General features: G+C 42.4%; 1 long non-coding RNA gene across 1 annotated transcript in view; it reads right to left on the bottom strand.

Annotated features, from left to right (window-relative positions):
* The window catches only part of LOC146435855 (uncharacterized), a 54,794-nt gene extending 41,381 nt beyond the window's left edge, over nucleotides 1-13,413 (bottom strand). Inside the window, exons 1-2 of the long non-coding RNA XR_014852856.1 lie at nucleotides 13,261-13,413; nucleotides 9,506-9,595 (exon numbers count right to left, since the gene is read on the bottom strand). This is a non-coding gene — a long non-coding RNA (uncharacterized LOC146435855). The remainder of the gene's footprint in view (nucleotides 1-9,505; nucleotides 9,596-13,260) is intronic.
* Between the last annotated feature and the right edge of the window lie 8,500 nt (nucleotides 13,414-21,913).

Here is a 21,913-nt window from a genome sequence, read left to right as displayed (position 1 = left end):
CTCAGTGGGGCTCCATGGAGTGACAGCACAGCAGGAGTTTCTGCAGACAAATCCCTTTGGAGAGTGATTAATGTATGTATCCCAGGCAGTACCATCAATTGCCTCAAAGCTGAGGCTTTTTCCCAGGTTTTTTCCTTTAGAGAGACCCAGAACAGCAGTTTCCATCAGATCTTATCTTAGAAAAGCCAGGCAGCAGCATGAGATTCAGTCATTAATGAGGAAAATGCCTCTTCTTTACAATCCAGATTTGCCACCAGCAGAGAACAAAGCTAGGTTGGGAACTGAATCCTTGTTTGCCAAAATCAGAAGGAAACAACATGGAAACTTCACCTGGCTTTGGAGTGGGCCATTGTAAAGGATGGAACACACTGACATATTGGGATGTAGGACTCAAGGTTGAATAGTGATAGTTAAAGGACAGACAGAGGAGTATTCAGCAGAAATAAATGTTTAATATATATAATTTTGAAGGTTATCTGTGCATGCTGGGCATGGCTCATTCCACCTTTCCTTACCTACAGGGCATCAGACTGGAAAGAGCCCACAGAGCAGGCTGGCCATTCCTGGTCTGGGGGAGAGTTTCTGATCACTGAAAGGCAGAGGCTGGGAGGAACCTCTGGAGATGCTCTGGTTGAAGTCCTCTGCTCAAAACATGGCCAGGTTGCTCAGACTGTGCCCAGTCAGGTTTTGAATAGTTACAAGGATGGATATTTCACAACCTCCTGTGGACAATCTGTTTCACTCTTTGATCACATTCCCAGTAAAGGTATTTGCACATGTTTAAACAGAATTTCCTGCACATTTGGGCCCATAATGCAAGGTCTAAACATTCATTCACATAAGGATGGCCCATCGTAGTCTGTGCTGCACTGACCCTCTTCTCTTCCTCAGCATTTCAGAAGGAACAGCTGACCAAATCAAATCTATGTTCTGCCATTAGGAAAGGCTTAGAGCTCAGCTAAGCAATCAGAAAAACATCATCATGAACAAGCTACACTGTTGATTTTGCAAATAACGAGATAAGAGACATCAGTCCATCTCTCTTGAGGGAAGTTCAGCTGTCCACAGCCATCCATAATCAACTAAATGTCCCTCATCTGTCTGTCATGAGGGTGCTAAACATTCTGTTTTCTATAAAAACACATCCCACCCCAGAGCCTTCCTTGAGGGAGAGTTAGGGAAGATAAGGCCACTGCACTGCATACAACATATTTAATTATAGCAGCATTCCCAGATTCTTTGGCTGTTCAGGTTTTCAGAGGAAAGGAAGGGAAGATGGAAGAAAATAGGACTTTACTAACTAAAACCAGTATGTGAACTGAAAAGTATAATTTCTGTCATTCCAAGGATTATTTAGCACAATTTATGGGAACAAAATATTGAAGATATACTGAAGTACTTAATTTTTATCACACATTATATTTAATTCTGTCTCCCATACTTCAGATTTGGATTGCTTGATGTACACATTCAGGTATAATTAATATGTTTTAGATTTCTAAACCCAAATAAGCGGAGTTTTCTTCATGGGATCGGAAATGCTTCAAAGCACCATGGAACCTTGTCTCCCAATATTTCCTCACTCTCCACCTGAACTTTCTCTTTTTCACATCCATTACGGTCTGGATTACTGCAGTCAAGTATCTAGACACATGTATTTTTTTTATTTATTTATTTACTTAGAAGAGAAGTAACCTTTGCAGAAAGCTGGTGGTTTAAAGTTTGCAGAATGACATCACATCCCAGCAGAAAGCCTTTCCCCCCCCACTTTTGTGAAACCCTGCCCCACTTTGCTTGTGTATTTGGGACAAGGATGGGTAAGAAGAGGAGAAGGGAAAGATCTGCACAACTCTGCTGAAGCAATTCTGCTAAGGACAATCCACCCAAAGAAAGAGCTGTAGCCTTCTCCCACATGCTGTGAAAACCCCTTAACAGTCTGTTTCAACTTGTTCCAGATACATAAGCAAGCTGATAAACAACTCTTGCTGATTTTATTCCCCTAACTTTAATAATGCTTTAATATAGCATTGGCAAGCTTGTGCCTAGTAATTATTTAGAAGCTGCCTCATGGTCAGGTTTTGTAGCTTATTGTTGCTGTGTGTTTTTCAATCATCAACAACTGAAAAAGGGCCATTATTAAAATACCTCACCTAAAGTATCTTCTCTTATCATGCCTTGTGATATAAAAATAACTGGTGAAAAAAAATCATTGCATATTTATGCCTTTCAAATTCTCATATTATTAAAGAACAGGAATGGAGGAACAAAATGACATCCTTATTGTGCCAGGTCCTTTTATCACCTGAAGTTTCAAATCAGACAGTGAGATGCACATGTTCATATCTTTTTTTTTTCCCCCTAATAAATGGTTGCTCATTGTGTTTTACCACATTACGTAGTGTCTGCTGTAGAGACTGGCACTTTGCACCTATTCTAATGCTGCTGGGGACAGGATTTCAGATACAGCTGAGTGCCAGACAGAGGAGCATATTGAGATTCAAAGACTGGAAGCTAAAATTTGAAGAGAAAAGAGCAAAATGTATGGCAAGTTCAGCCACAGACCAAGGTAAAATATGCCAGGGGTTATTCTTTTTCATTTGAGTTCTTCCAGTCAAGGTATCATGGGTATCATTTACATAAGCTGTTTTTCTTTAGAGCTCTGTCAGTAAAAGACAAAACATATTTGAGAGAGAACCCAAGTCACATTTTCCAAAGCCTCAGAAATGCCCCAGCTGAGCCCAAACATTGCACCAGGCAGAGCTCTAGCACTTTGAGGCCAGAAGCTAAAAGGGCACAGGGGCCACGTCAAGATCTGCAAGTGAATAAAAATGCTATTCAAAGGATAAAATTCACACTGCTTGGTTACACATTGCACGAGGGTTCACACTTTGATGTACTGAATAAGTGATGTTTAAAGTCAACCATTGCTGAAGTCAAGAGGACAAACATCCAACTGCCACACTCTTGGACATAGGTCTGCATCCTGGGATTGCAGAAAAGAGCATTAGGGAAATCAAAATTCAGGCTGAAGCCTTCTGCACTTAGCAGCTGATATGCCTACCCTGATTTCTCTCTTCTGTACAACAGTGCACAAATTAAAATCCCAAAGCCCTTCCCTAGCCAATGACCTAAGAGTTGTAAGGTCAGAAGAAGAGCAAAGAGGACAGAGACTCATTTGTTCAGTGCCAGGAAGTCAAGAGACAACAGGCAGATCTGCATACCAATTGCTACCTCCATGGTAGTGATGTTATTACTTCAAAGATATGCCCGACTGGATCATAAGAGACATAGTTTGATGTTTTTCTCATTGTGTTCTCAAACAGATTGCACAAAGACTGTTCTTTTGTATTCAGCTCTCCTCTGAATTATGACTGATAGATGAAAATCTGATGAGGACCTGACCTCTTGAGCTCAAGTCCAGCCTCCTTGTTGTCAACATACCATTTTTCTCCAGTTGAAACATCTTACTGGAGGAAAAAAAAAAAAAAAAGACAAGCTCAAAGAGCAAAAAAAAGCTCTCTAACACTTGCCTAATCTCCTTACTAACTCTTAAAGTCATGATACCCTGCAGTCTTCCAAGATTAGAACTGCTTTAATGTTTCTCCTCCCTCTTTTTAAGGTGTTTCCCCTCCATGCCCTCCATGTTTCCCCTCACTTCTTTTTCATTTCTTGGAGCTCATTTGTGATGTTTTCTGGTACTATACCAAGGCACCTGACCAACTTTGTCAATAGTTTATTCTCACTTCTTCCTCTCTGGAAAGATATGGTTCAAGGAGCATCTTACAATTTAAATAAACAACCACAACAACAAAATCCTTGCTCTTCAAATAGAGGGAGTGTTAAAAATAAAAGCAGCTTTGGCTGACAGTAACCTTCCTGTTGCTGCTCTTTGGTCTTCAGCCACATCAGTGGTGGTGGGGATGACCTCCCACCCCTATTCCTCGGTGTTTCCATAACCCAGAGAGCAGCTTTACATTTCTTGTGCCATTACAGGAAAAGCACAACTCTATTTTACTGATACTTTTCCCTTGGAAATGTACCAACCATTACAAGAATTGATACCAAGCACTGCACTAATCTATCATCCCAATTTTGGAAGCTTCATTGCTCTCCAATTTCTACTCCTATTACAGCCCCCAAATTTAACGTTAATTTCCCCCATTGCTAAGCAGAATGGAGAGTGACTCTCCCACTTTGGAAGCCACAAGTAACACTTCCCCATACCCAAACATGTTATAATTCAGTTTTCCATTTCAACCACTTTTGTCAGCAATAAGCCTTTAGGATCCATTTTCTCCAAAGAGTTCAAGCTTATAATCAGCACATTTAGCACCCGCACAGCTTTTGTTGCTGGAGCAACCTCTCTTCTCTCATTCCCTACCCCATACTTACTTTAATCACAAGTTTTACTAATTAGCACAGCCTTCTCTCACAGTTCTTTCTCAGATGTCAAAATCCTTCCCTGTAACTCACCACTTCTGTTCATTACTGACTTCACTAGCCCAGTAGGGTACAAGGCCAAGGAGGATTTGTACCAATGTCCAAGATTCTGATCTGGAAAGTTAAGTGACTACAAAACATGGAGGAAAGAAAGGAATAAAGAAGTTAACTTTCTAATGAGTGAGTTCCCCATCAGTGTTTGCAGAGGTTTGAGTGTCAATGCAGGTGAGCTGGGATGGGGAAGCAATAATTTAAACATGAAAAACTGAAGACTTTCTGGTTTTAATGGAGACAAAAACCCCACCAATTCTTATTTGCATCTCTTGTTAACCTGATCTCCACCTACTGACATGTCTAGAGGACATTGCTTTATTGTAGTGATCCTGGTGGCCCAGACCACAGACAGGCATTGGAAGAAAAAGATGGTGAAGGAAGAAACCTGTTCCTCACCAGGTGGAGTCTGTGAACATGGAACATTCCCAGTCAGAACCACGTAAGCTCTGACCTACAAAACCAGCATGGAATAAGATCTGAGTGCCTGAGAGGTTTCTTCATTCCTCAAGAACAGCGGATGGCTGGGGTTGCCCTGCCAAACCCAGCATCTTGCTGGCAGTAGTCCCTGGAAGGGCCCCACTTCCTTCCCTGATGTCAGAAGCAGGTCCTGCACCATGTCTGACTGCCTGCAGGGAGCTAATCCAACCTTTCCTAGCAGGAGCTCACTCCAGGCTCGAGCCTGACATGTCTTTGGGGAAACAAAGATCTGAGAAGTTTTTGCAGTAACACGAATGTGTCAAAGAGCTTTCTAACGCAGGAGAGCTGACACTTCTATTTCTGTCTCATAGCCTTAGATGGTAGCCAAGATTTTTCCTAGGCTGAGCAGGGATTTGGGATGCCTCTGCTTTGGAAGACCTCTTAAAGAAATTCAGTCTTATGGAAATGAAAAGCACTCCTTCACAGGTAGCAGCAGCATTCATCTCAATGCACCTGGGAGGGATCCCAGAACCCAGGGCACTTTGATTTGTATTTTGACAGATGGCAAAACTTGGATATGTAGACCCATCTCCTGAATTCCTGGAACATTATTTCATCTTTCCATCATTTTAAAGGGTTAATTTTATAGGAAGAACACTGGTGTATTTGATAGAAAAGGGCAATTACTTCACAATACTTTACTGATGTTTTATGGTGAATATCCCCTCAGCCCAACTGCTCCAGATACAAGCATAACTGCAAGGGAAATTTGCTCGAATATTAATTGAGTACTTCACATAACACACTGATGAGTTAAACATCCCTCATGTTTTTTAAACATATTTTCAGAGATGTGTAGTCTAACAGACTACAATTAGCTTAATGAGATTTAGATTGCACTAATGGACCTCATTAGGAGAAGAAAGTTATGAAGTCTTCAGCAGTTATTCAAAGGCTCGTGTCAGCACAAGGAGAAAAGGTTCCTGTTTTTCTTCCACAGTCAGTGAAGAGAAACAGATATCTGTAGAGAGAAAGAGACAGGCCAGGAACCTAATTCAGGTGTCCTGATTCAGCCTCAGAGGATCACATCTCTTACCATCAGCTCTAAATCAAGCTTAAAAAGGTCACCCTTCCAGAAAGGGAATAGATTTTGTGGTCACCCACAACCCTCTATAGCTACTCATATACTTTAGGATCTTCACTAATATTTCAATTGTGATGAACTGGATGAAATCCATTGATATATTCATTTTCCACGGAACAGTAGTGACCAAAGCAATTAAAAAGATAATTTCCCATATTTCATAAGTAGACTGAGAGGTCCAGTAATGGAACTCCTGGTAAAATGAAAGACTGAGTCTTGAGCCAGTCTGCTGCTTGAATCTATTTGGATAAAGTATTAAGTGAATCCATTACACCCAGTCAATAGCAGGATCGGTGAAACTAAGGCAGAGAGCAGGGATTGCAATACTGAACTCAAAGCCTTCTCCTACACTCCGAGTTATTTTAAGAAAGTAAAGATTTTTTTTTCTATTTTTTGCTCCTTTATAGTCATTATAGAACTTTTCTGAAGTGAGTAGGGAATTATTTTAATGATTGAAAGGTTTGATAAGCTGTTCTACAAACAGAAATTTACTACTATGTAGGGAACAAAGCATGACAAAGACTGTAAATAGGTGCAGTTTAGTATTTGGTACATAAAGCTCTAAAATCTACTTTTGCATGTCTTTAAGAGCTTGAAGTCTCCTAAATATAGTTTCTTATGGCTATAAATGGCAGCTATGAAGAATTAAACAGTCCCATGTTTCTTTCTCAGTGGCAGCCATTTACTCCTTTCTGAAACCCATCCAATGACCAAGAGGTCTCTGTGAATTAAGCACCACTGGTTTAGCCTCCTCTTTGGGATGCAGTAATTTTGGACTTTTTAAAATGTTTTTTTCTAGATAAGGCTCTGGGGAGACCTTAGAGCATGTGCCAGTACCTAAAGGGGCTACAAGAGAGCTGAAGAGGGACTTTGGACAGGAGCATGGAGTGACAGGATGAGGGGAATGGCTCCAAACTGAAAGAGGGCAGGGTTAGATTGAAGATTAGGAAGAAATTCTTTACTATGAGGGTGATGAAGGTCTGCAAAAGGTTACACAGAGAAGCTGTGAGTGCCCCTGCTCTGTGTTCCAGGCCAGATTGGATGAGGTTTAGAGCAATCTGGTCTACTGGAAGATGTCCCCTCTCATGGTGGGGCAGCTGGAACCAGAAGGTGTTTAAGGTCCCTTCCAGCACAAACTCATCTATGATTCTATGACTTGCAAGCAAACAGCCAATATCCCAGTTAAAAGGCTAAGATATTACTCATTTAGCAATAAACAAGTTGGTAAGACTTCTTTGGTAGTGCTTAGACCTTTCCAACCCACTTTGTGCCCAACTCTGATTCCACTGAGGTGGCCAGGACAGTTCCTATCCCCTCCTCTACAGGTCATGCTGCCTCTGGACTTTCCTGTGGGCTTCTCCCAGCTGATGTCCTCTTATGAACTCAGCACACCCAAATCCAGCACAAATGCAAATCTCTTTCTGCTGCTATTCTAGTGGTTTGCACGTTTTCTCAGCCAGTCCATATTCTCCTCCTTGCTTTCCAACGCCAGACCTAGTTCCTAAAAACGATGAGCTACGACAGCTTAGATTCTGAAGGAAGCTTTCATAACCCTGAAGTCTTTTTTTTCCTTTTCTTTTTTTTTTTTTTTTTTTTTACAGCATGCAAGTATTCTGTCTCGTTTGATACTTAGGATCTCACTAATAGCTTTATTAGGCTTTACATCATGGTAAAAATGTTGATAGACTAAATATTGCCGATAGAGGAACAAAATATTTACAGTATGTTCTGTTTTGCTGGGGGGAGGTTGTTTGGGTTTTTTGTTTGTTTTGGTTTTGGTTTTTTTTCTTTTGTTTGTTTTTGTATTTTTTTTAATTATCAGATGAAACAATCTAATTGTAAAAAAGGAAAAGTTTGTTGACATTTCTGGTATCAAAGGACATGACCCTGCCATCTGTCTGCTTAGAAAGATCTAATTATTTCTTCAGTTTATTAGCTTATTTCTCAGACTGATAACCCCTTGCCTGTTAAATAGGACCAAAGCTGTTACAGAAGTGTGTTCCCATAAACCAAACAAACTGAGTTAATCAGCCTCACAAGAATTTGTTTAAACTAACTCCAGCCTAAACCCCATTGTGTTAGAAAAAGGATTAGCAGCAGGCAAGATGCCACATCATCTTTAAAAACAGCTCCAAGAACCCTTTTCACCTTCATGTTTACTTATTAACTACGTATTTTGCACATAATCTGACAGATACGGAGTAGTCAATTGGTTAGGATAAGTGCTTTAGTTTGTGTCACAGTAATATTAAAATATGTTTACTTAATTGCAGCAATATTCTATAATTAAAAAATATTGCACAATATCTTGTATATTACCAAGATCCTTCATTTAGTCTAAAAACATCCCACAGTAAACAAGCTAGACCTTTGGAAAAGTTGCCTGAACTCCAGACCTGTCACTTCATATTCTCCTTTATTCTGTTCTCTAATTACTAAATGAGACATTAATTAATTTATCAGACATTAGCCAAGTCAAGGGGGACTTGCTTTTGCCATGTATTCCATGTCATACCAATGGTAAGCTCCTGCTTTTCCTTACCTCTTAAAGGTTTTTGAGTAAAATAGTAAGCTGTGAACAACTTGTTTCTCCCTGTAAATTCATCTCTTTCCTGAAAAACAGCTATAGTTTGTTCAACCAATGTTTTGCCTGTTTTAAATTACATATCCCAACCTCCATTGAGTAAAATTAGCCTTATGAAATTTTAAGAAACAATCCCTTCTTCACGTATTTCCTCACATTAAGCCCAAGGTACAGCTGCAGGATCATTTTTTGGTTTCTCCTTGATTTAAAAAAAAAAAAAAAAAGGTACGTGGTCCCAGGTTTCAACACTATTGTGGTTAAAACATTTCTATCAGTACCTATCACTTGTTACCATTTGCATGTCACAAAGGATGATCAGAGAGAACTCTCAACAAATAAACACAGACAACAGCGCTGATGGAGACATCTCCAGGGTGAGAGAAATCTGGAGTGTTCTGATGCAAGATGCAGCCAGAGATGCCCAATTGAAAGAACATGGAAGGGATTTTAACTGGAAATGGCCTATATGAGCCTAGAAAGGGTGACTTTCTCTCTAGAGCACAGATTTAAATCTTCAATAGGAGGTGAGGAACCTTTGCAGCACTTGCACACCAGGTTTGGCAAACCTAGTGACAACAGGGCATTGCTGTGCATACGAAGTCCATTAAAAAATAAACAGGATATGCAGAAGTAAGAACATGGAAGACAAAATGTAACCTATGTAGGACTCCAAAAGCACTGTCTGAAAAGCTTTTCCAGTTTGTCCAGGTTTTAAAAGAGATCTATAGAGCAGAAAAGCATTTGTGACAGAAACAGCATTATCTTTTCAGCTGAAGAAATGCAAGTTTTCAAAATGCTATTTCTAACTCAAATCACTACCTTTTTATTGGCAACACTCTGAAGCTGTGAAATGGGGAGCATTTTACCCATGTCAGAAGAGTTGCACGGGTGTGAAGAATAAAAAGATCCAGTCCATGTCAAGCTTGCAGTGCCACAATAGCTCAGTCAAGAGATCCCTGTAAGCAGGAAAGGAAACAGCTTAGAGTCCCAACACATCACATTATCTGGAAGTTTATCAAAACCTTGACCAGAAACAGATGCAAATAGTCCCAGAAAATCCATGTTGTATTTAAAATGGACTGAGAAGGAAGCAGAAAAATCAGGTATATGAGAACAGAAATAAGATTTTGTTGTTTTCAGTGCCAACTCAAAACCTCAGAGTTACTCACCACAACCTGGATACAGACACTGGTTAGAGAGCTACTGCTGAAGGAATTAATGCTTCCACACTGGAGGCAATGCTTCAGAAATGTTTTATTTTCTACTTGTTTGGAGGATGAGCTGTTCTTGAACTAGATCCAGTTCCTACTGATAACTCTGAGAGGGGAAATTTTGTCTGTGTAGCACCAAGCAGAAAAGGTCCCAGAAGGAAAAAATCCAACTAAGCACTGCAGAGCACAGTGATAAAAAAGCACCTGTGCACAGGTGGAAACCATCCTCTGTAGAGGTCTGAACAGACATCTTCAGAAAATGATTTGAGCAAAGTTAACTGCCCAGAGGGTCTTGACAGCTCTTGAGTTTCAATTCATTGGGCATGAAGTCAGCAGTTGTTGCCATCTTGTTCATTCTTTCCCAAGGGTCACAATACCAATTTCTCAGCCTGGGCTTATTTTCCTCAACTGGACAAGAGCCCAGAAGATTTCTTCCTAATACAGAGCCAAGACTGAAAAAGGGTTGAATTTCAGTATGGGAGTCAGGGGTGGCTCTGTGCCTACAGGGTCCAAGTGGAGAGGGAAACGGAGAGGTGACAGAGGTGAGGTGATCTTCACGTGAGATGAGACACAAGACAAGGACATGAGACTTTACCCGTCCAGTTTGAGAGACTCTTCCCTCATTTTCTTTTAGCACTAAGATAACTCCAGGGACATTCCAGGAGCACGAAGCCTTCTTGGCTAACCAAGATAGCAATCAAACGCAAACACTCACATGAAGGGAGCCTAAGTGACAGAGCTGCTAACTGGCAGTTCCCCGTAGCCTGCTATGCTAGCAGGAGTTCAGCTATTGCTGTAACAGGGATAGCATTACTGACAGATCCCCCACATGCAGGATACTGAAATCTTGACCCCTGTGAAATGGGTGGGTGTCTGTCATTAAGCTAAGTGGGGACGTGACTCTGTCAGCACACGCTGATGTTTCTTTTTTTATTCCCCACACACACAGGCACACGCACCCCTTCCTTCAGAAATACTCAAGTCTCAACAAAACTACCCTTTTCTGGATCAGCCACGCAGAGAGTAGCGACAAGAGGAAACGACCTCTAGCAACCTGCTTTCTTTATAGGGCGCACAGAAATGGGGCAGCCTGGGCTCCTCGGATATCATCTCACATCCCCAAGGTTTGCAGGAGGGATTTCAGCTGGCCCAGGGAAACTCCTAAACAAGCTGCAGTCTCCTGTGCCTGCTGGGGCAGGTAATGTGCACAGAGACAAGGCAGGACTCCAGTCTGGTGGTTGACAGGACTGAGCCATCCTGCAGGAGAAAAATCTTTGAGCCAGGCTCTGTTAACCCAAAGGTCTGTGGTGCACCTTCTGCTCCTCGAACAGTGCAGAGCAGCCCAGGTGAAGATAATCATATGTGACTGCCAACGGGAGACAAGTTGCAATCCCAGTAACAAAGCTAATGTGGGAATGCAGATGGAGGACTCTGGAGTTAGGTCTGTGGCCTCACGGGTCTCTCAGAGTGCTCCAAGTAGTGCCCAATTTCATTGCTCCTTCCCCTTTTCTGAAGCCACCTACAAATTGGCTCTCCCTATTTAACTCTGGTTTATTCCACAAGCTGCAGTTCCTCCCAGCAGCACCTGGCATGTCCTCAGTGCCACCACTGCTGACCTCCAGGAGACCCTCTGGGCAGGAAAACAATGCAGACAGCAAAGCAAAGCTCGCTGCACTTGCTGAACCATGTTTTTTCCATTGCTGGCTCTATCAGGACCACTACTAAGAACCAATTAAATAAACATACATACATGTACATGCCACCACAGCAGAGAAACGGGAGCAAACTTCTGCTCTTTGTACCCCTGCAAGCTACTGTCTGCACTTTGCACTTCAAATCCAAACCTTGCACAAAAAGCAACACACAGGAAAAAATGTCTGCTGTCCAGGCTGTGCTGCAATCAGCAGTTCTGAGGCATTTGAAACCTGGGGCACGGGAGGAAGGATGTTTTTATTTCTGTCAATCCCATGCTGAGGCATGCCAGCAAGGCCATTCCAGAGTAGTCAAGTCAAAGTGGACTATAAATTTTTAAAATAACCCTGGATACAGCACTCTAAAGCCGAGCTGGAGACAGCAGTCCTTTCAAACTACTTTTCAGATGTATAAACCATCATTTGTAATGAAGCAAGTTCCTACAAAAAAAGGATAGCATTTTTGTTAGGCAGATTCCAGAGGGAATTTATTATTGACATGGTGGTTGCTATTATATGAACCATAGCAAGTGGCTTAAATATTACACAATTCCTGCATTAAGGCAATGAGTGAACCAAAGAGCCTATTGTGAGCTCACATCAGATCCTGAGCAGCTTTCTGGTAAAACTCTAATCTTCGATTTTGAAAGCTGAATTTAAGCCCAGATCCTCCCATGCCCAGAAAACATAATAGGTGAACCCATTTCACTCCCTCCCCAACCCTGCAAGGGAGCTGTTTGTAGAGCACTGTACTCCTTCCTAAATCAGATCCTCTGCCTTTTGAGGTCAAATGGAAGCTTTGTGTTACTTACAGACTCTGTATTGTATCAGTTGTAATAAAGAGCAGCAGAACCAGGCAGTTCAATATCTGATTTCATCATCCTGCACCTGTTCAAGACCATGACACAGACAGCAGAGAATGAGAGGTTATCACCAGATGTGTCGGATAACAAGAGGGGTGGAATTCTCTCACCTACGGAATTTAAACTTATTACATCTCTAAATGCAGTGCACAACTATTTTTATAATTCAATAGGCTTGTAATAAAAAAAATAAGTCATTATACCTTTTGCTTGCCAGAAAATCAATTTAAGAATACAGCAGCACTCACATTGTCTGCTTGTGAGTGGACCAGGATCCTGTGCTGCTCCTTCTCTGATCTCAAAGAGAGAACATCACAAAGCATATCATCTACAAAGCATATCTTGTAAAGTTCAATCCAACTATAATAGACTGGCTTTGTTAACACAAACCAGGGATTCACAAAAACTGCCAATTTTTCTCTAGACATGGTCCCAAAGCTTATGCTTTTGACAGCAATGTCTTCTTTAGTCCAGCAGTGATTTAATTTTCCTATCTCAAATTCAAACCTCATTCCATCTCTTTTGGAAGAAAAACATTTCTCTGTCACCACTGCCATTCCTGCCTTCATTTCCAAACAGAATTAAACTTGCACAACAGATGCCACTTGGCAGTGTGTGTACATACATAACTCCTCCTAAATTTTGAACCCTCAGTCAATTTGTCACAGGAGTACAATATCTCAAAGCATGCTGAGTCCCACAGTTTTAATAATTACACGTTTCAGTAACAGTGAGGAGAGATTCTAAAACAGTACTGCCTTAACGTGAACTCCCTTCTTATTAGACACCAGGAAACTGGGAGGGACATGATTTTGGGGAACATCAGAAATATTTCCTAAAATATTAAAAACCTCACATGCTGTTTCTATAGGACAGGATTGAGGGTGTAGTCATAAGGAGCAAGGCGAAGCTATCTTTCCATCCAACTATCCAGCCTTCCATTGGAAGTCAATTCATTTCTTTCATTACTATTGTTTTTTACCTGTGATCTTTATTTGCCCAAGAATTACACAGAAATAACCAGCTCATGTCCACATGGGTGAAGTCCTGTCACAGGACTATTCTAAAATCCAGACTTCTCCACTGCTAGATCACAATATAAATGAAGAGGAAATTCGTTCTCTGCCTGCTGTGGATCTCTGATGTTTTCTCAATCCTGATGCCACCCAGAAGGCAGCAAGGTGTTCAGGCAGAGTAAACTGTGTAAAATAATACTGGACATGAACTATGCCACAGACCCAGATCCAGAAATCTTCCTCTGCCTTGCTAGTGTCCAGCCTTCCTTCTGAAACCACAGGCTAGTTTGTGACTTGGACAACTTGCGTTTAATTCCCAGGTTTAATTTGCATTTAATTTGCACAAATGGGAAAAATTTCACTGTAAGTCAGGAAGAAGCCCATCTCAAAATAGTCCTTTGGCTCTATATTTCCCCCTCATTTCATTTTGAAGATAAAGGTCTAAATTTCTCTTTGGCAGGAGAGGTAAAGAAAGTAAAGGTGAGGCCTCCCAGACTCCAGTTCTAACTACACAGATCCATTTAAATGCACTCCAGACACAGAAGGAGAATGCTTTTGCTCCTCCTGACATTCACACCATGTTCAACATTTTCACTCCTAACAATGACTGGAATCTCTTTGCACCCCAGAGAAAAACCCCAACCTTCCTGAGGGCTGTGAGGTATTTGCTGGCAGGAAACACTAAGGACGGGGATGTGCTTTGCTTTAGACCATGTTCTGTGGGACTACAAGCAGCACAGAGAAGGCAAACACTGCTCACTACTGTGTTGTGGAGCAGAAAGGCTTTGCAAAGTGAGGGCCTTGTTGCCCCTGTAAAATCCATGCTCACTTCTGGTACTTTGGCTGACTAGGAAAGCATTCTGGGAGTGACTCAGCGAAACTAAAAGTGAAAAACAAGTTACATAATTGTAAAGCAATTATTGGAAACAATAAGTGCTCACACTGTGGGCCTCGTGATTAGTTACACCTGAGGCCTGTTCCTGTTGCGCTCTATGGTGGTTGGTTAAGCACATTTGTTGTGTCTCACAAGTATCTAAACTCATAACAAACCAACAGTTTAAGAACCCTGGATTTTTGCAATAAAGTGTCTTTGCTATACCACGATAGAAGTCATATGTTTAACACCTCACTGCTGCTCTCAGTCCCAGAGCCAAAGGCCATCGCATGAACCTTGCTGGAATCAGGCAAGGAAATAAATTGAAGTAGTTCTCAGAACAGCTTCAAATTAGTGTGTAATGCTCTGCCACTGGAGCTACAGACACCAGAAGGAGGCACAGAATTCAAGGAGCTGCTAGAAAATTTCATGGAAGGAAAATCCACTGTGGGCTATTAAAAATGAAGAAGTTGGTGGTGGTTAAGGAACAGAACAAGCTCCCCCTGAGCACCTGCTGCCAGAGGCAGGATGGAAAGCTAGACAGGCCTTTGGCCCAGCTCAGCCAACCTCCTCCTCATTCCCTGCTTTTTCTTTTTAAAGATTCTGACTCCTTTCCTGGTCAGATATGGAGGACATGGGAAAGCAGGCTCAGGTACCTCCCTCAGTCACTGACCAGGCACTTCAACTTAGCTACCACATCGATGACCTCAAGCCCTTGAGGAGGAAATTTAGGGCTGGGTTTTAAGGGTCACCCTCCCATATGAAGCATTCTGAATAAATTCTGTGCCCAAAGTCCTTTCCTCATGCTGTTTTCAGTCACTCATCCTGCTATTTGCTGGTAGTGTTTGCAGACTGCAGTGGCCTCCCCTAGCCCTAGCATGAGCAAGTAGCTTGATGGTTGTTTTTTTGTCAAAGAAAGCTATTTTGGGTCCATCTAGTCTCATAAGCTGTAGTATTCCATCAGCAGGCCAAGTAAAAATTAAAATTGCTCCTGTCTCCCACTGGATTAATTGCTACTCTGGCCGTAAGTCAGTGAAATAGAATGCCAGACCTGAAACAGGCAGTGTTTACTGCTAAAACAGGCAAGCAGGAGTGAGGAAAGGCAGTGAATTTACCTTGAAAAAGCAATGGAAGACCCCAGAAAGTGCCAGGACAGAGAAAAACAGGCAGCCTGGCTGCAACAGGCTGTCACTGGCACAGACATTCAAGCCATACTCCCTCCTCTTGACAGCACAAATGCCAAGCCACAGCCAAAATGTTCACTGGAAGGCATCAATTCCCAGAGGATGCTCTACTGCAGTCTCCTTTCATGTCAGGAATAACACACTCACGTGGACACACCTGTAGCTGAGTCCCTGGAGGAGTTCTTGTCACCTCATATCCAAGCTCTGTCAGGAGGAAGGATGCTTTTTTTGTGGGGCCTGGGGATGTGAACATGAGCTCAGATGGCACTGGAATTCTCACTGTTATTGTTTCAGCACAAAGCTCTTCCTTGCTTTCACTGTGATAACCTCCTGGCTTCTCAAATGAACAATCTACCCGTTTCAGTTGCTGGAATTAATACAAATCTAACCAGGAATGAGGACAAACAGTGAAATATCTGTGATTTCAGGCATTGTCTGTCAGTTGGCACTACAATTTACCAAACTGCTGCCTTTCATCCACAGTACCAAGTTCAGCTCTCAAAAACACAATTGGAAAACAGAGGCTGTGGCAAAGTGTACAAATATCACCAAATGTAGAGCTGCAAATAACCTTATCTGGCTTTAAAAAATAGCACCTAAAACTCAAAGCAAAACCTTTACATCCCCTTCTGCCAAGTATTTCCATGTCTGATCATTGGACAGAGCAGATCTTGTGTAAGGCCTTAGAAGTCCCATCCTGTAGTTTCCACCTCTTGCAAATGCTCATTTCTTCCCCAACCAGAAGGCAGGACAGAGGAGGGCATCTAGAGGGAAAATGTAATAATTCTCTGTACTCAAAGGCATGGTTTCTGTAACAGAACATCCCAGTCTAAATATCAGCAACACTGAGCTTTGTCTGTCGGCAGTGCATATTCTCTGGATATGGCTCTGGTTTATTCTTCAGAAAATTACATGACTAGAAAATGCTCCTTTGCTGTTTTGTTTGATCTTGCACAAATATTTACAACATTCCTGAGCAAAACCTCACACCAGTAGTGTATGCTGCTTAGATTTCCACAGAGAAGAGAACTTCAGAAGCAGGAAATGTCTTTTGTACATAGGGCTTTCTTTCCCCCCTTCAATATAGACACAGTGTTTTCAAGCCCTCTTCTCTACTATTATTAATATAATCATCATTATATTTACTATTATTACTATGATTATTATTAATATTAATGGTGTTTCAGGATGGATTTGAAATAAATAATTTAATTGCACTTCTTCCAAAATGTTATATCTAGGTATCCAAAAGCTGAAGTAGTTAATAATACTCCCAGAAGATAAATTTTTATGCTGTTATGAAATAAAAGCAAATTGATCTAGGATTAAAGCACTAGCCTACATTTCTTTTTAAGTCTTAATTAGAAGTTCATTGATTTTTCTATAGTGTTACAGAGACGTAAAATAAAATGGTTTTGCAAGCAATGAACTCCTGGTACTTGCAGCACCAGTAAGAAATGCAACTGTGATGCATGTTCCATTATGCTAAGTGGAAATTCATATATGAGGCATTTTTGACATAAAACTCTCAAAATAAAGGCAAGTGAAATGTGGGCAAGAGCAAAAAAGGTATCATTATGCCTGTTTTGTGAGCAAAAACCTGACATAAAAAGTTCAGGTGCAGGTCAACTTCTCAACCTCACCAAATTTAAATAATCTGTCCTCAAAGCCTCCCACATTATTGCTCTCCTTATTCTCTCTCAGATTAATCAAAAGCCGTGAACTACCCTGGAGTCAGGGCATGATTTCAAACCCCAGCACCTCTTCCATCCTCCACCACACTCACTTCCATAAAGAGAAGCTCCCTAAGCCCTTCCAGAGAACAACCCTGGTCTTCTCCCCCCTTTTTCCCTGTGCTGCATCACCCAGTGAGGGCTACAGGAAGCAGCCACATGAATTTCCAAGCTGCCTTTCTGCAGCCTGCCAGCACCCCAGCTCAGCCCACAGAGGCTGTGAGGCAGAAATGCTCTTTTTGTGTCGTGTCACAGCAGTAAGTGATCCACTTCATCAAGTTTAATGTCTATCCAAGGCTGGTAATGAGCCTTCGCCCACACTGCCTGTGCAGAAAGGCAACACAAAGAATTTACCCTTGCAGACAGATTTCCTTCCCCAGTTTGCAGCAGGTTTAGCAGGAGAGGTTGGATATGCATTGGACCTTTCTGCTCCATACATCAGCTGCTGGCTCAGCCTGGCAGCCCCACGAAAATCATCTGTGAGTAAGAGTTAATGTCCCAGCAGAGAGCTGTGCTCGAGCTAGCAATTTACACTGTTTATAATGTGAACTTGCTGAAGTTTTGGCTCCCAAGGATTCTCCAGGTGGATGTTCACATTGCCACGAGTCAATATTGGTTCCTAACAAAGATGTTCTCTCACCAACCAAAAAAAGAGAAGTGGCTCAGAGTCTGCAATGGCCTCACTTGCACTTTTGTACACTTTACCAGCCTACAGATAAGGTGCTCAAGCATCAGGTATTAAGAGCGAAACTCGCACAGATTTTTACATGCAGAATTGTGATAGATTTTGGGGTGACCTAGCAAATGCTGAGGGTTGTTTTTAATATCATAAGGGATTATTTATTCTCGTGCCTCAGAAGGCTATCATGCATAGCCTACACAGTAGGCAGTTTTATAAAGTGAGAATTTTAGAAGAGATTCTTTTCTCATAGAATCTTAGAATCATTGGGGTAGGAAGAGACCTTTAAGATCATCGACAGCTGACTCAGCACTGCAAAGCTCACCACTGAACCATGTCCCCAAGTGCCACACCTACACTATTTTAAATACCTCCAGCGGTGGTGACTCCACCTGCCCTGGGCAGCCTGTGCCAGTGCTTGACAACCTTTCTGTGAAGAAATTCTTCCTAATACTCACTCTAGACCTCTCCTGGCACAAACGGAGGTCATTTCCTCATGTCCCATTTCTTGTTACCTGGGAGAAAAGATCAACCCCCAGCTTGCTACAAGCTCCTGTCAGGGAGCTGTAGAGAGTGATAACATTTTCCTTGAGCCTCCTTTTCTCCAGGCTGAGCCCCTGCAGCTCCCTCAGCTGCTCCTCATCAGACTTGTGCTCCAGACCCTTCCCCAGCTCCATTCCCTTCTCTGGACTCACTGCAGCCCCTCAATGTCTCTGTTGTGAGGGGCCCAAAACTGACCCCAGGATTTGAGGTGTGGCCTCACCAGTGCCCAGCACAGGGGGATGGCCACTGCCCTGGTCCTCTGGGCACACTGTTCCTGACACAGGCCAGGTGCCATTGGCCTTCTTTCCCACCTGGGCACAGCTGGCTTGTGTTCATTGCTGCCAGCCAGCAGCCCAAGGTCCTTTTACACCAGACAGCTTTCCAGACACTCTTCCCCACAGCCTGTAGTGGTACATGGAGTTGTTGTGATCCAAACACAGGACCTGGCATTTGGTTTTGTTGAATCTCATACAATTAGCCTCGTTCCATTGATCCAGCCTGTCCAGATCCCTTTGCAGAGCCTTCCTACCCTCCAGCAGATCAACACTCCTGCCAGTCTTGGGGATTTGTATAGAATGGAACAGAAATCTGAGCCATAAACCAAGATCCAAGGGCTACTGTTGAATAAACAAACAAAATAAGCCTCTGGGTTTCATTTCCAGCTTTTTATCTTTTAACTCAAACCTAGGTGAGCTTAGAAGAGATATTTGAGCCGTTTGATATCTTAATTTATACAGACAAGCTCATTGGCTCACACCATCCCGAAATGCTTGTACTGTTTAAAAATAGCAAGAGGTTGCCAATTTCCGAAAACATCAAACTAAGCAGGGCACTGCTCTGCCCTCGGTGATTTTGAGGAATATACATGTTGTGGCAACAGCTCTTTTGCTGGAGCCTTTTAGTTTCTTCTCCTTCTGGTCACAGTGCAAGTGGCATTCATTGCTGCTCTTCTAGTTACCACAGTAATGCATGTTCCAAAATTAATTCAACCCTTGGGCCAGAAAAGCTAAACTTTTCTCCAAGTTTGCATTCAACTCAAATCTGGAAAGATGGAGGAATGGGGTGAAGTCAGGTGCCTCCAGCTGAAGAAAGAGGAGAGGAGGAACAGGCAGAGGCTGATGGAGAAGGGTTTAAGAACACGCACTGAGGAGAATTTGGGATGGCTTCAGGCAGTGAGAGGCAAGCGAGAGTAGAAAGTAATTCTCTAACAGAGTATGTTTCCAAATATTGTGCACAGGTAACTGGGCAAAGATTAAAATCTTATAAATAAAAGTCACAAGTCACTCCAGCACTGAAGAAAAAAATTCCAGAACCAAGGGATTATGAGCTAAGCAAATGTGCCCAGCTCTGCAGAGTGGCACAGCCAGGACAGACCTCAGGCACACAGTCAGCAGCACTTCACAACACCAGGGCATGAATCCCTCAATCCACAACAGGCAGGCTGAACCCTGCCAAAGCTCCTGGCAGCTGCTCAGGAACATAGTGGTGGCCAGAGACTGCATTGTGCCAGGAGAGGTGAATACTGGGCTCTGTAATACTTCCAAGAACATATCCAATTAGGCCTATCCTGACTGTCTCCTAACTGCTATGGGAACATCAGAATTATAGATAGAATCATGTAATTTGGTTAAACAGAAACTGTTGTTCTGGGTGCCAACAAGAGCGAGTTCCATGCGCAGCCCAGGGAGGATGTGAGGTTGGCATCTGTCCATCCCTGTTTAGCCACAGCTCACTAGAGACAAGAGCTCACAGCAGGCACAAAGGTGGATGAGCTCAATTCCTCAACAGCTTTATTTCTGCCTCCCACATCAGCTTTTGCAAGGCTTTTGCCTTTGGTTCTGATGATTTCCCATTTGCCAGTGAGGGGAGGAGGATCGTAAATCTGCTAGCTCTCATCAGCACTGGCACCCCTGTGATAGCCTCAGGTTTGGAAACCCTCTTGCCATTAGGAGATGAACCCTTCATGAAATATTAACATGTTTGCTTTTCGCATGCACAGTCCTCCCACTCAAAGTAAAAGTGCCTTCACCATTCATATCCCAGTAATTTTCAAAGAACACATTCAGGCTGAAAAAAACATTGAAGGGCACTACTGAGCATACATTTGGCTTCATTTTGGGCTTCAGAAACTCCTTCCCTATTCCAGGTGCCATCAGTAGAAATTGATTTGGGACAGACGGAATTGCAATCAGTCTCACCTCCTCAAGGAGAGTTAGTCTTGCAGAGAAGGAACAAATGAGTTAAGGGAAGATTCAGAAGGCATGAGTCTGGCTGCTGTCACATAGGGAAAGAAGGTCTCTTGTTAAGGGACACCAGGGCATCCCTTGGGATAGGTACATCCCTAGTGCTGAGCAGCATCTTGCTAATCCAGCCAGGAAATGAACAGTCCCTCTCCATCACACATCTCTCAGCTTTATGTGGCTGCAGGTCAATATAAATTGCCATTTACACCAGAGTAAACATCTGATCCATCTTGATTGTGCCAGCCTAAGAACATAATTTAAGTTCGTGTTTTTCTTCTTCTGCCCATGACCAGCAGAGAAGCACAACAACCTCTGAGATGTTGGCAGCAGCACTGTGCTGTGTCCTCCCCAGGACAAGCAAGTGACACTGCAATGTCCATGTGCTGCAGCTGTCCACAGCACAAGAACATCCTCTCACATGAAGGCATGCACAGCACAGCTATTTATGTTTGCTTTTAGAATTTTTAAACCTGAGCATAAAAAGTATGACTAGAAAGACACATAAAAAAACAAACCAAAAAAACCACCACCAACAAAACCCCCAGAGCTTAAAAAGGAAGGAATGGAAATTGCAGATAGTCTCAGAGCTGATGTGGAGACTGAGCCTTTGGGCATGCCTGTGCTATGGCTGGCTCATCACATTTCTTCTTTCTTCTGCTACAGCAGGTATAGCTGACAGCTCCATCTTGGAAAATGTTCACTCTAGGGCAGAAAAATTAAACAAAAACCTGTCAGCTTTTGCCTAGGAAAATACAGTTGAGTAGCCATCCAGCTGATCCTTGCAAATATTCACAGGTGAGTTTGTGTGTCTGTATCACTAGAAGGGTTAAGGGCAATTCACTCAGGGCAAGAATCTGTGGCCAGCAAATTTTGTCACAAAAGCAACAAGCAGAGAACAGCTTATCCACTGTTAGGTGCTTGCCTCCTTTGACTGAAATATTGCTTAGATAAGTAATACAACTCACAAGGTTTGGCTTTAACAAACACATAAAGAAAAAGTTATTTGTCCAGACTCCTTTCCCACCAATGAAGAAACTTCTAAGGTTCAATACATCTGACTGATTTTGGATAGCTGTCATGGTATGAAATGAATCACTTCTTAAATATATGCATTTCTCTGCATCAGCATTGAAGGGAGACTCGACAACAAAGTCAGCTTGAAGTGCAGATGTCTACCAGCTGAAGCTGATGGATCCCAGCTCAAAATGTCATCCCAACCCCAGGCATTTCTCTACAT

This window comes from Lichenostomus cassidix, chromosome 5, assembly GCF_008360975.1.
Source record: "Lichenostomus cassidix isolate B80296 chromosome 5, HeHo_3.0, whole genome shotgun sequence".
NCBI classification, from domain to species: Eukaryota; Metazoa; Chordata; class Aves; order Passeriformes; family Meliphagidae; genus Lichenostomus; species Lichenostomus cassidix.
The sequence above is the reverse complement of the archived record's forward strand: the minus strand, read 5'-3'. Positions and strand labels throughout refer to the sequence as shown.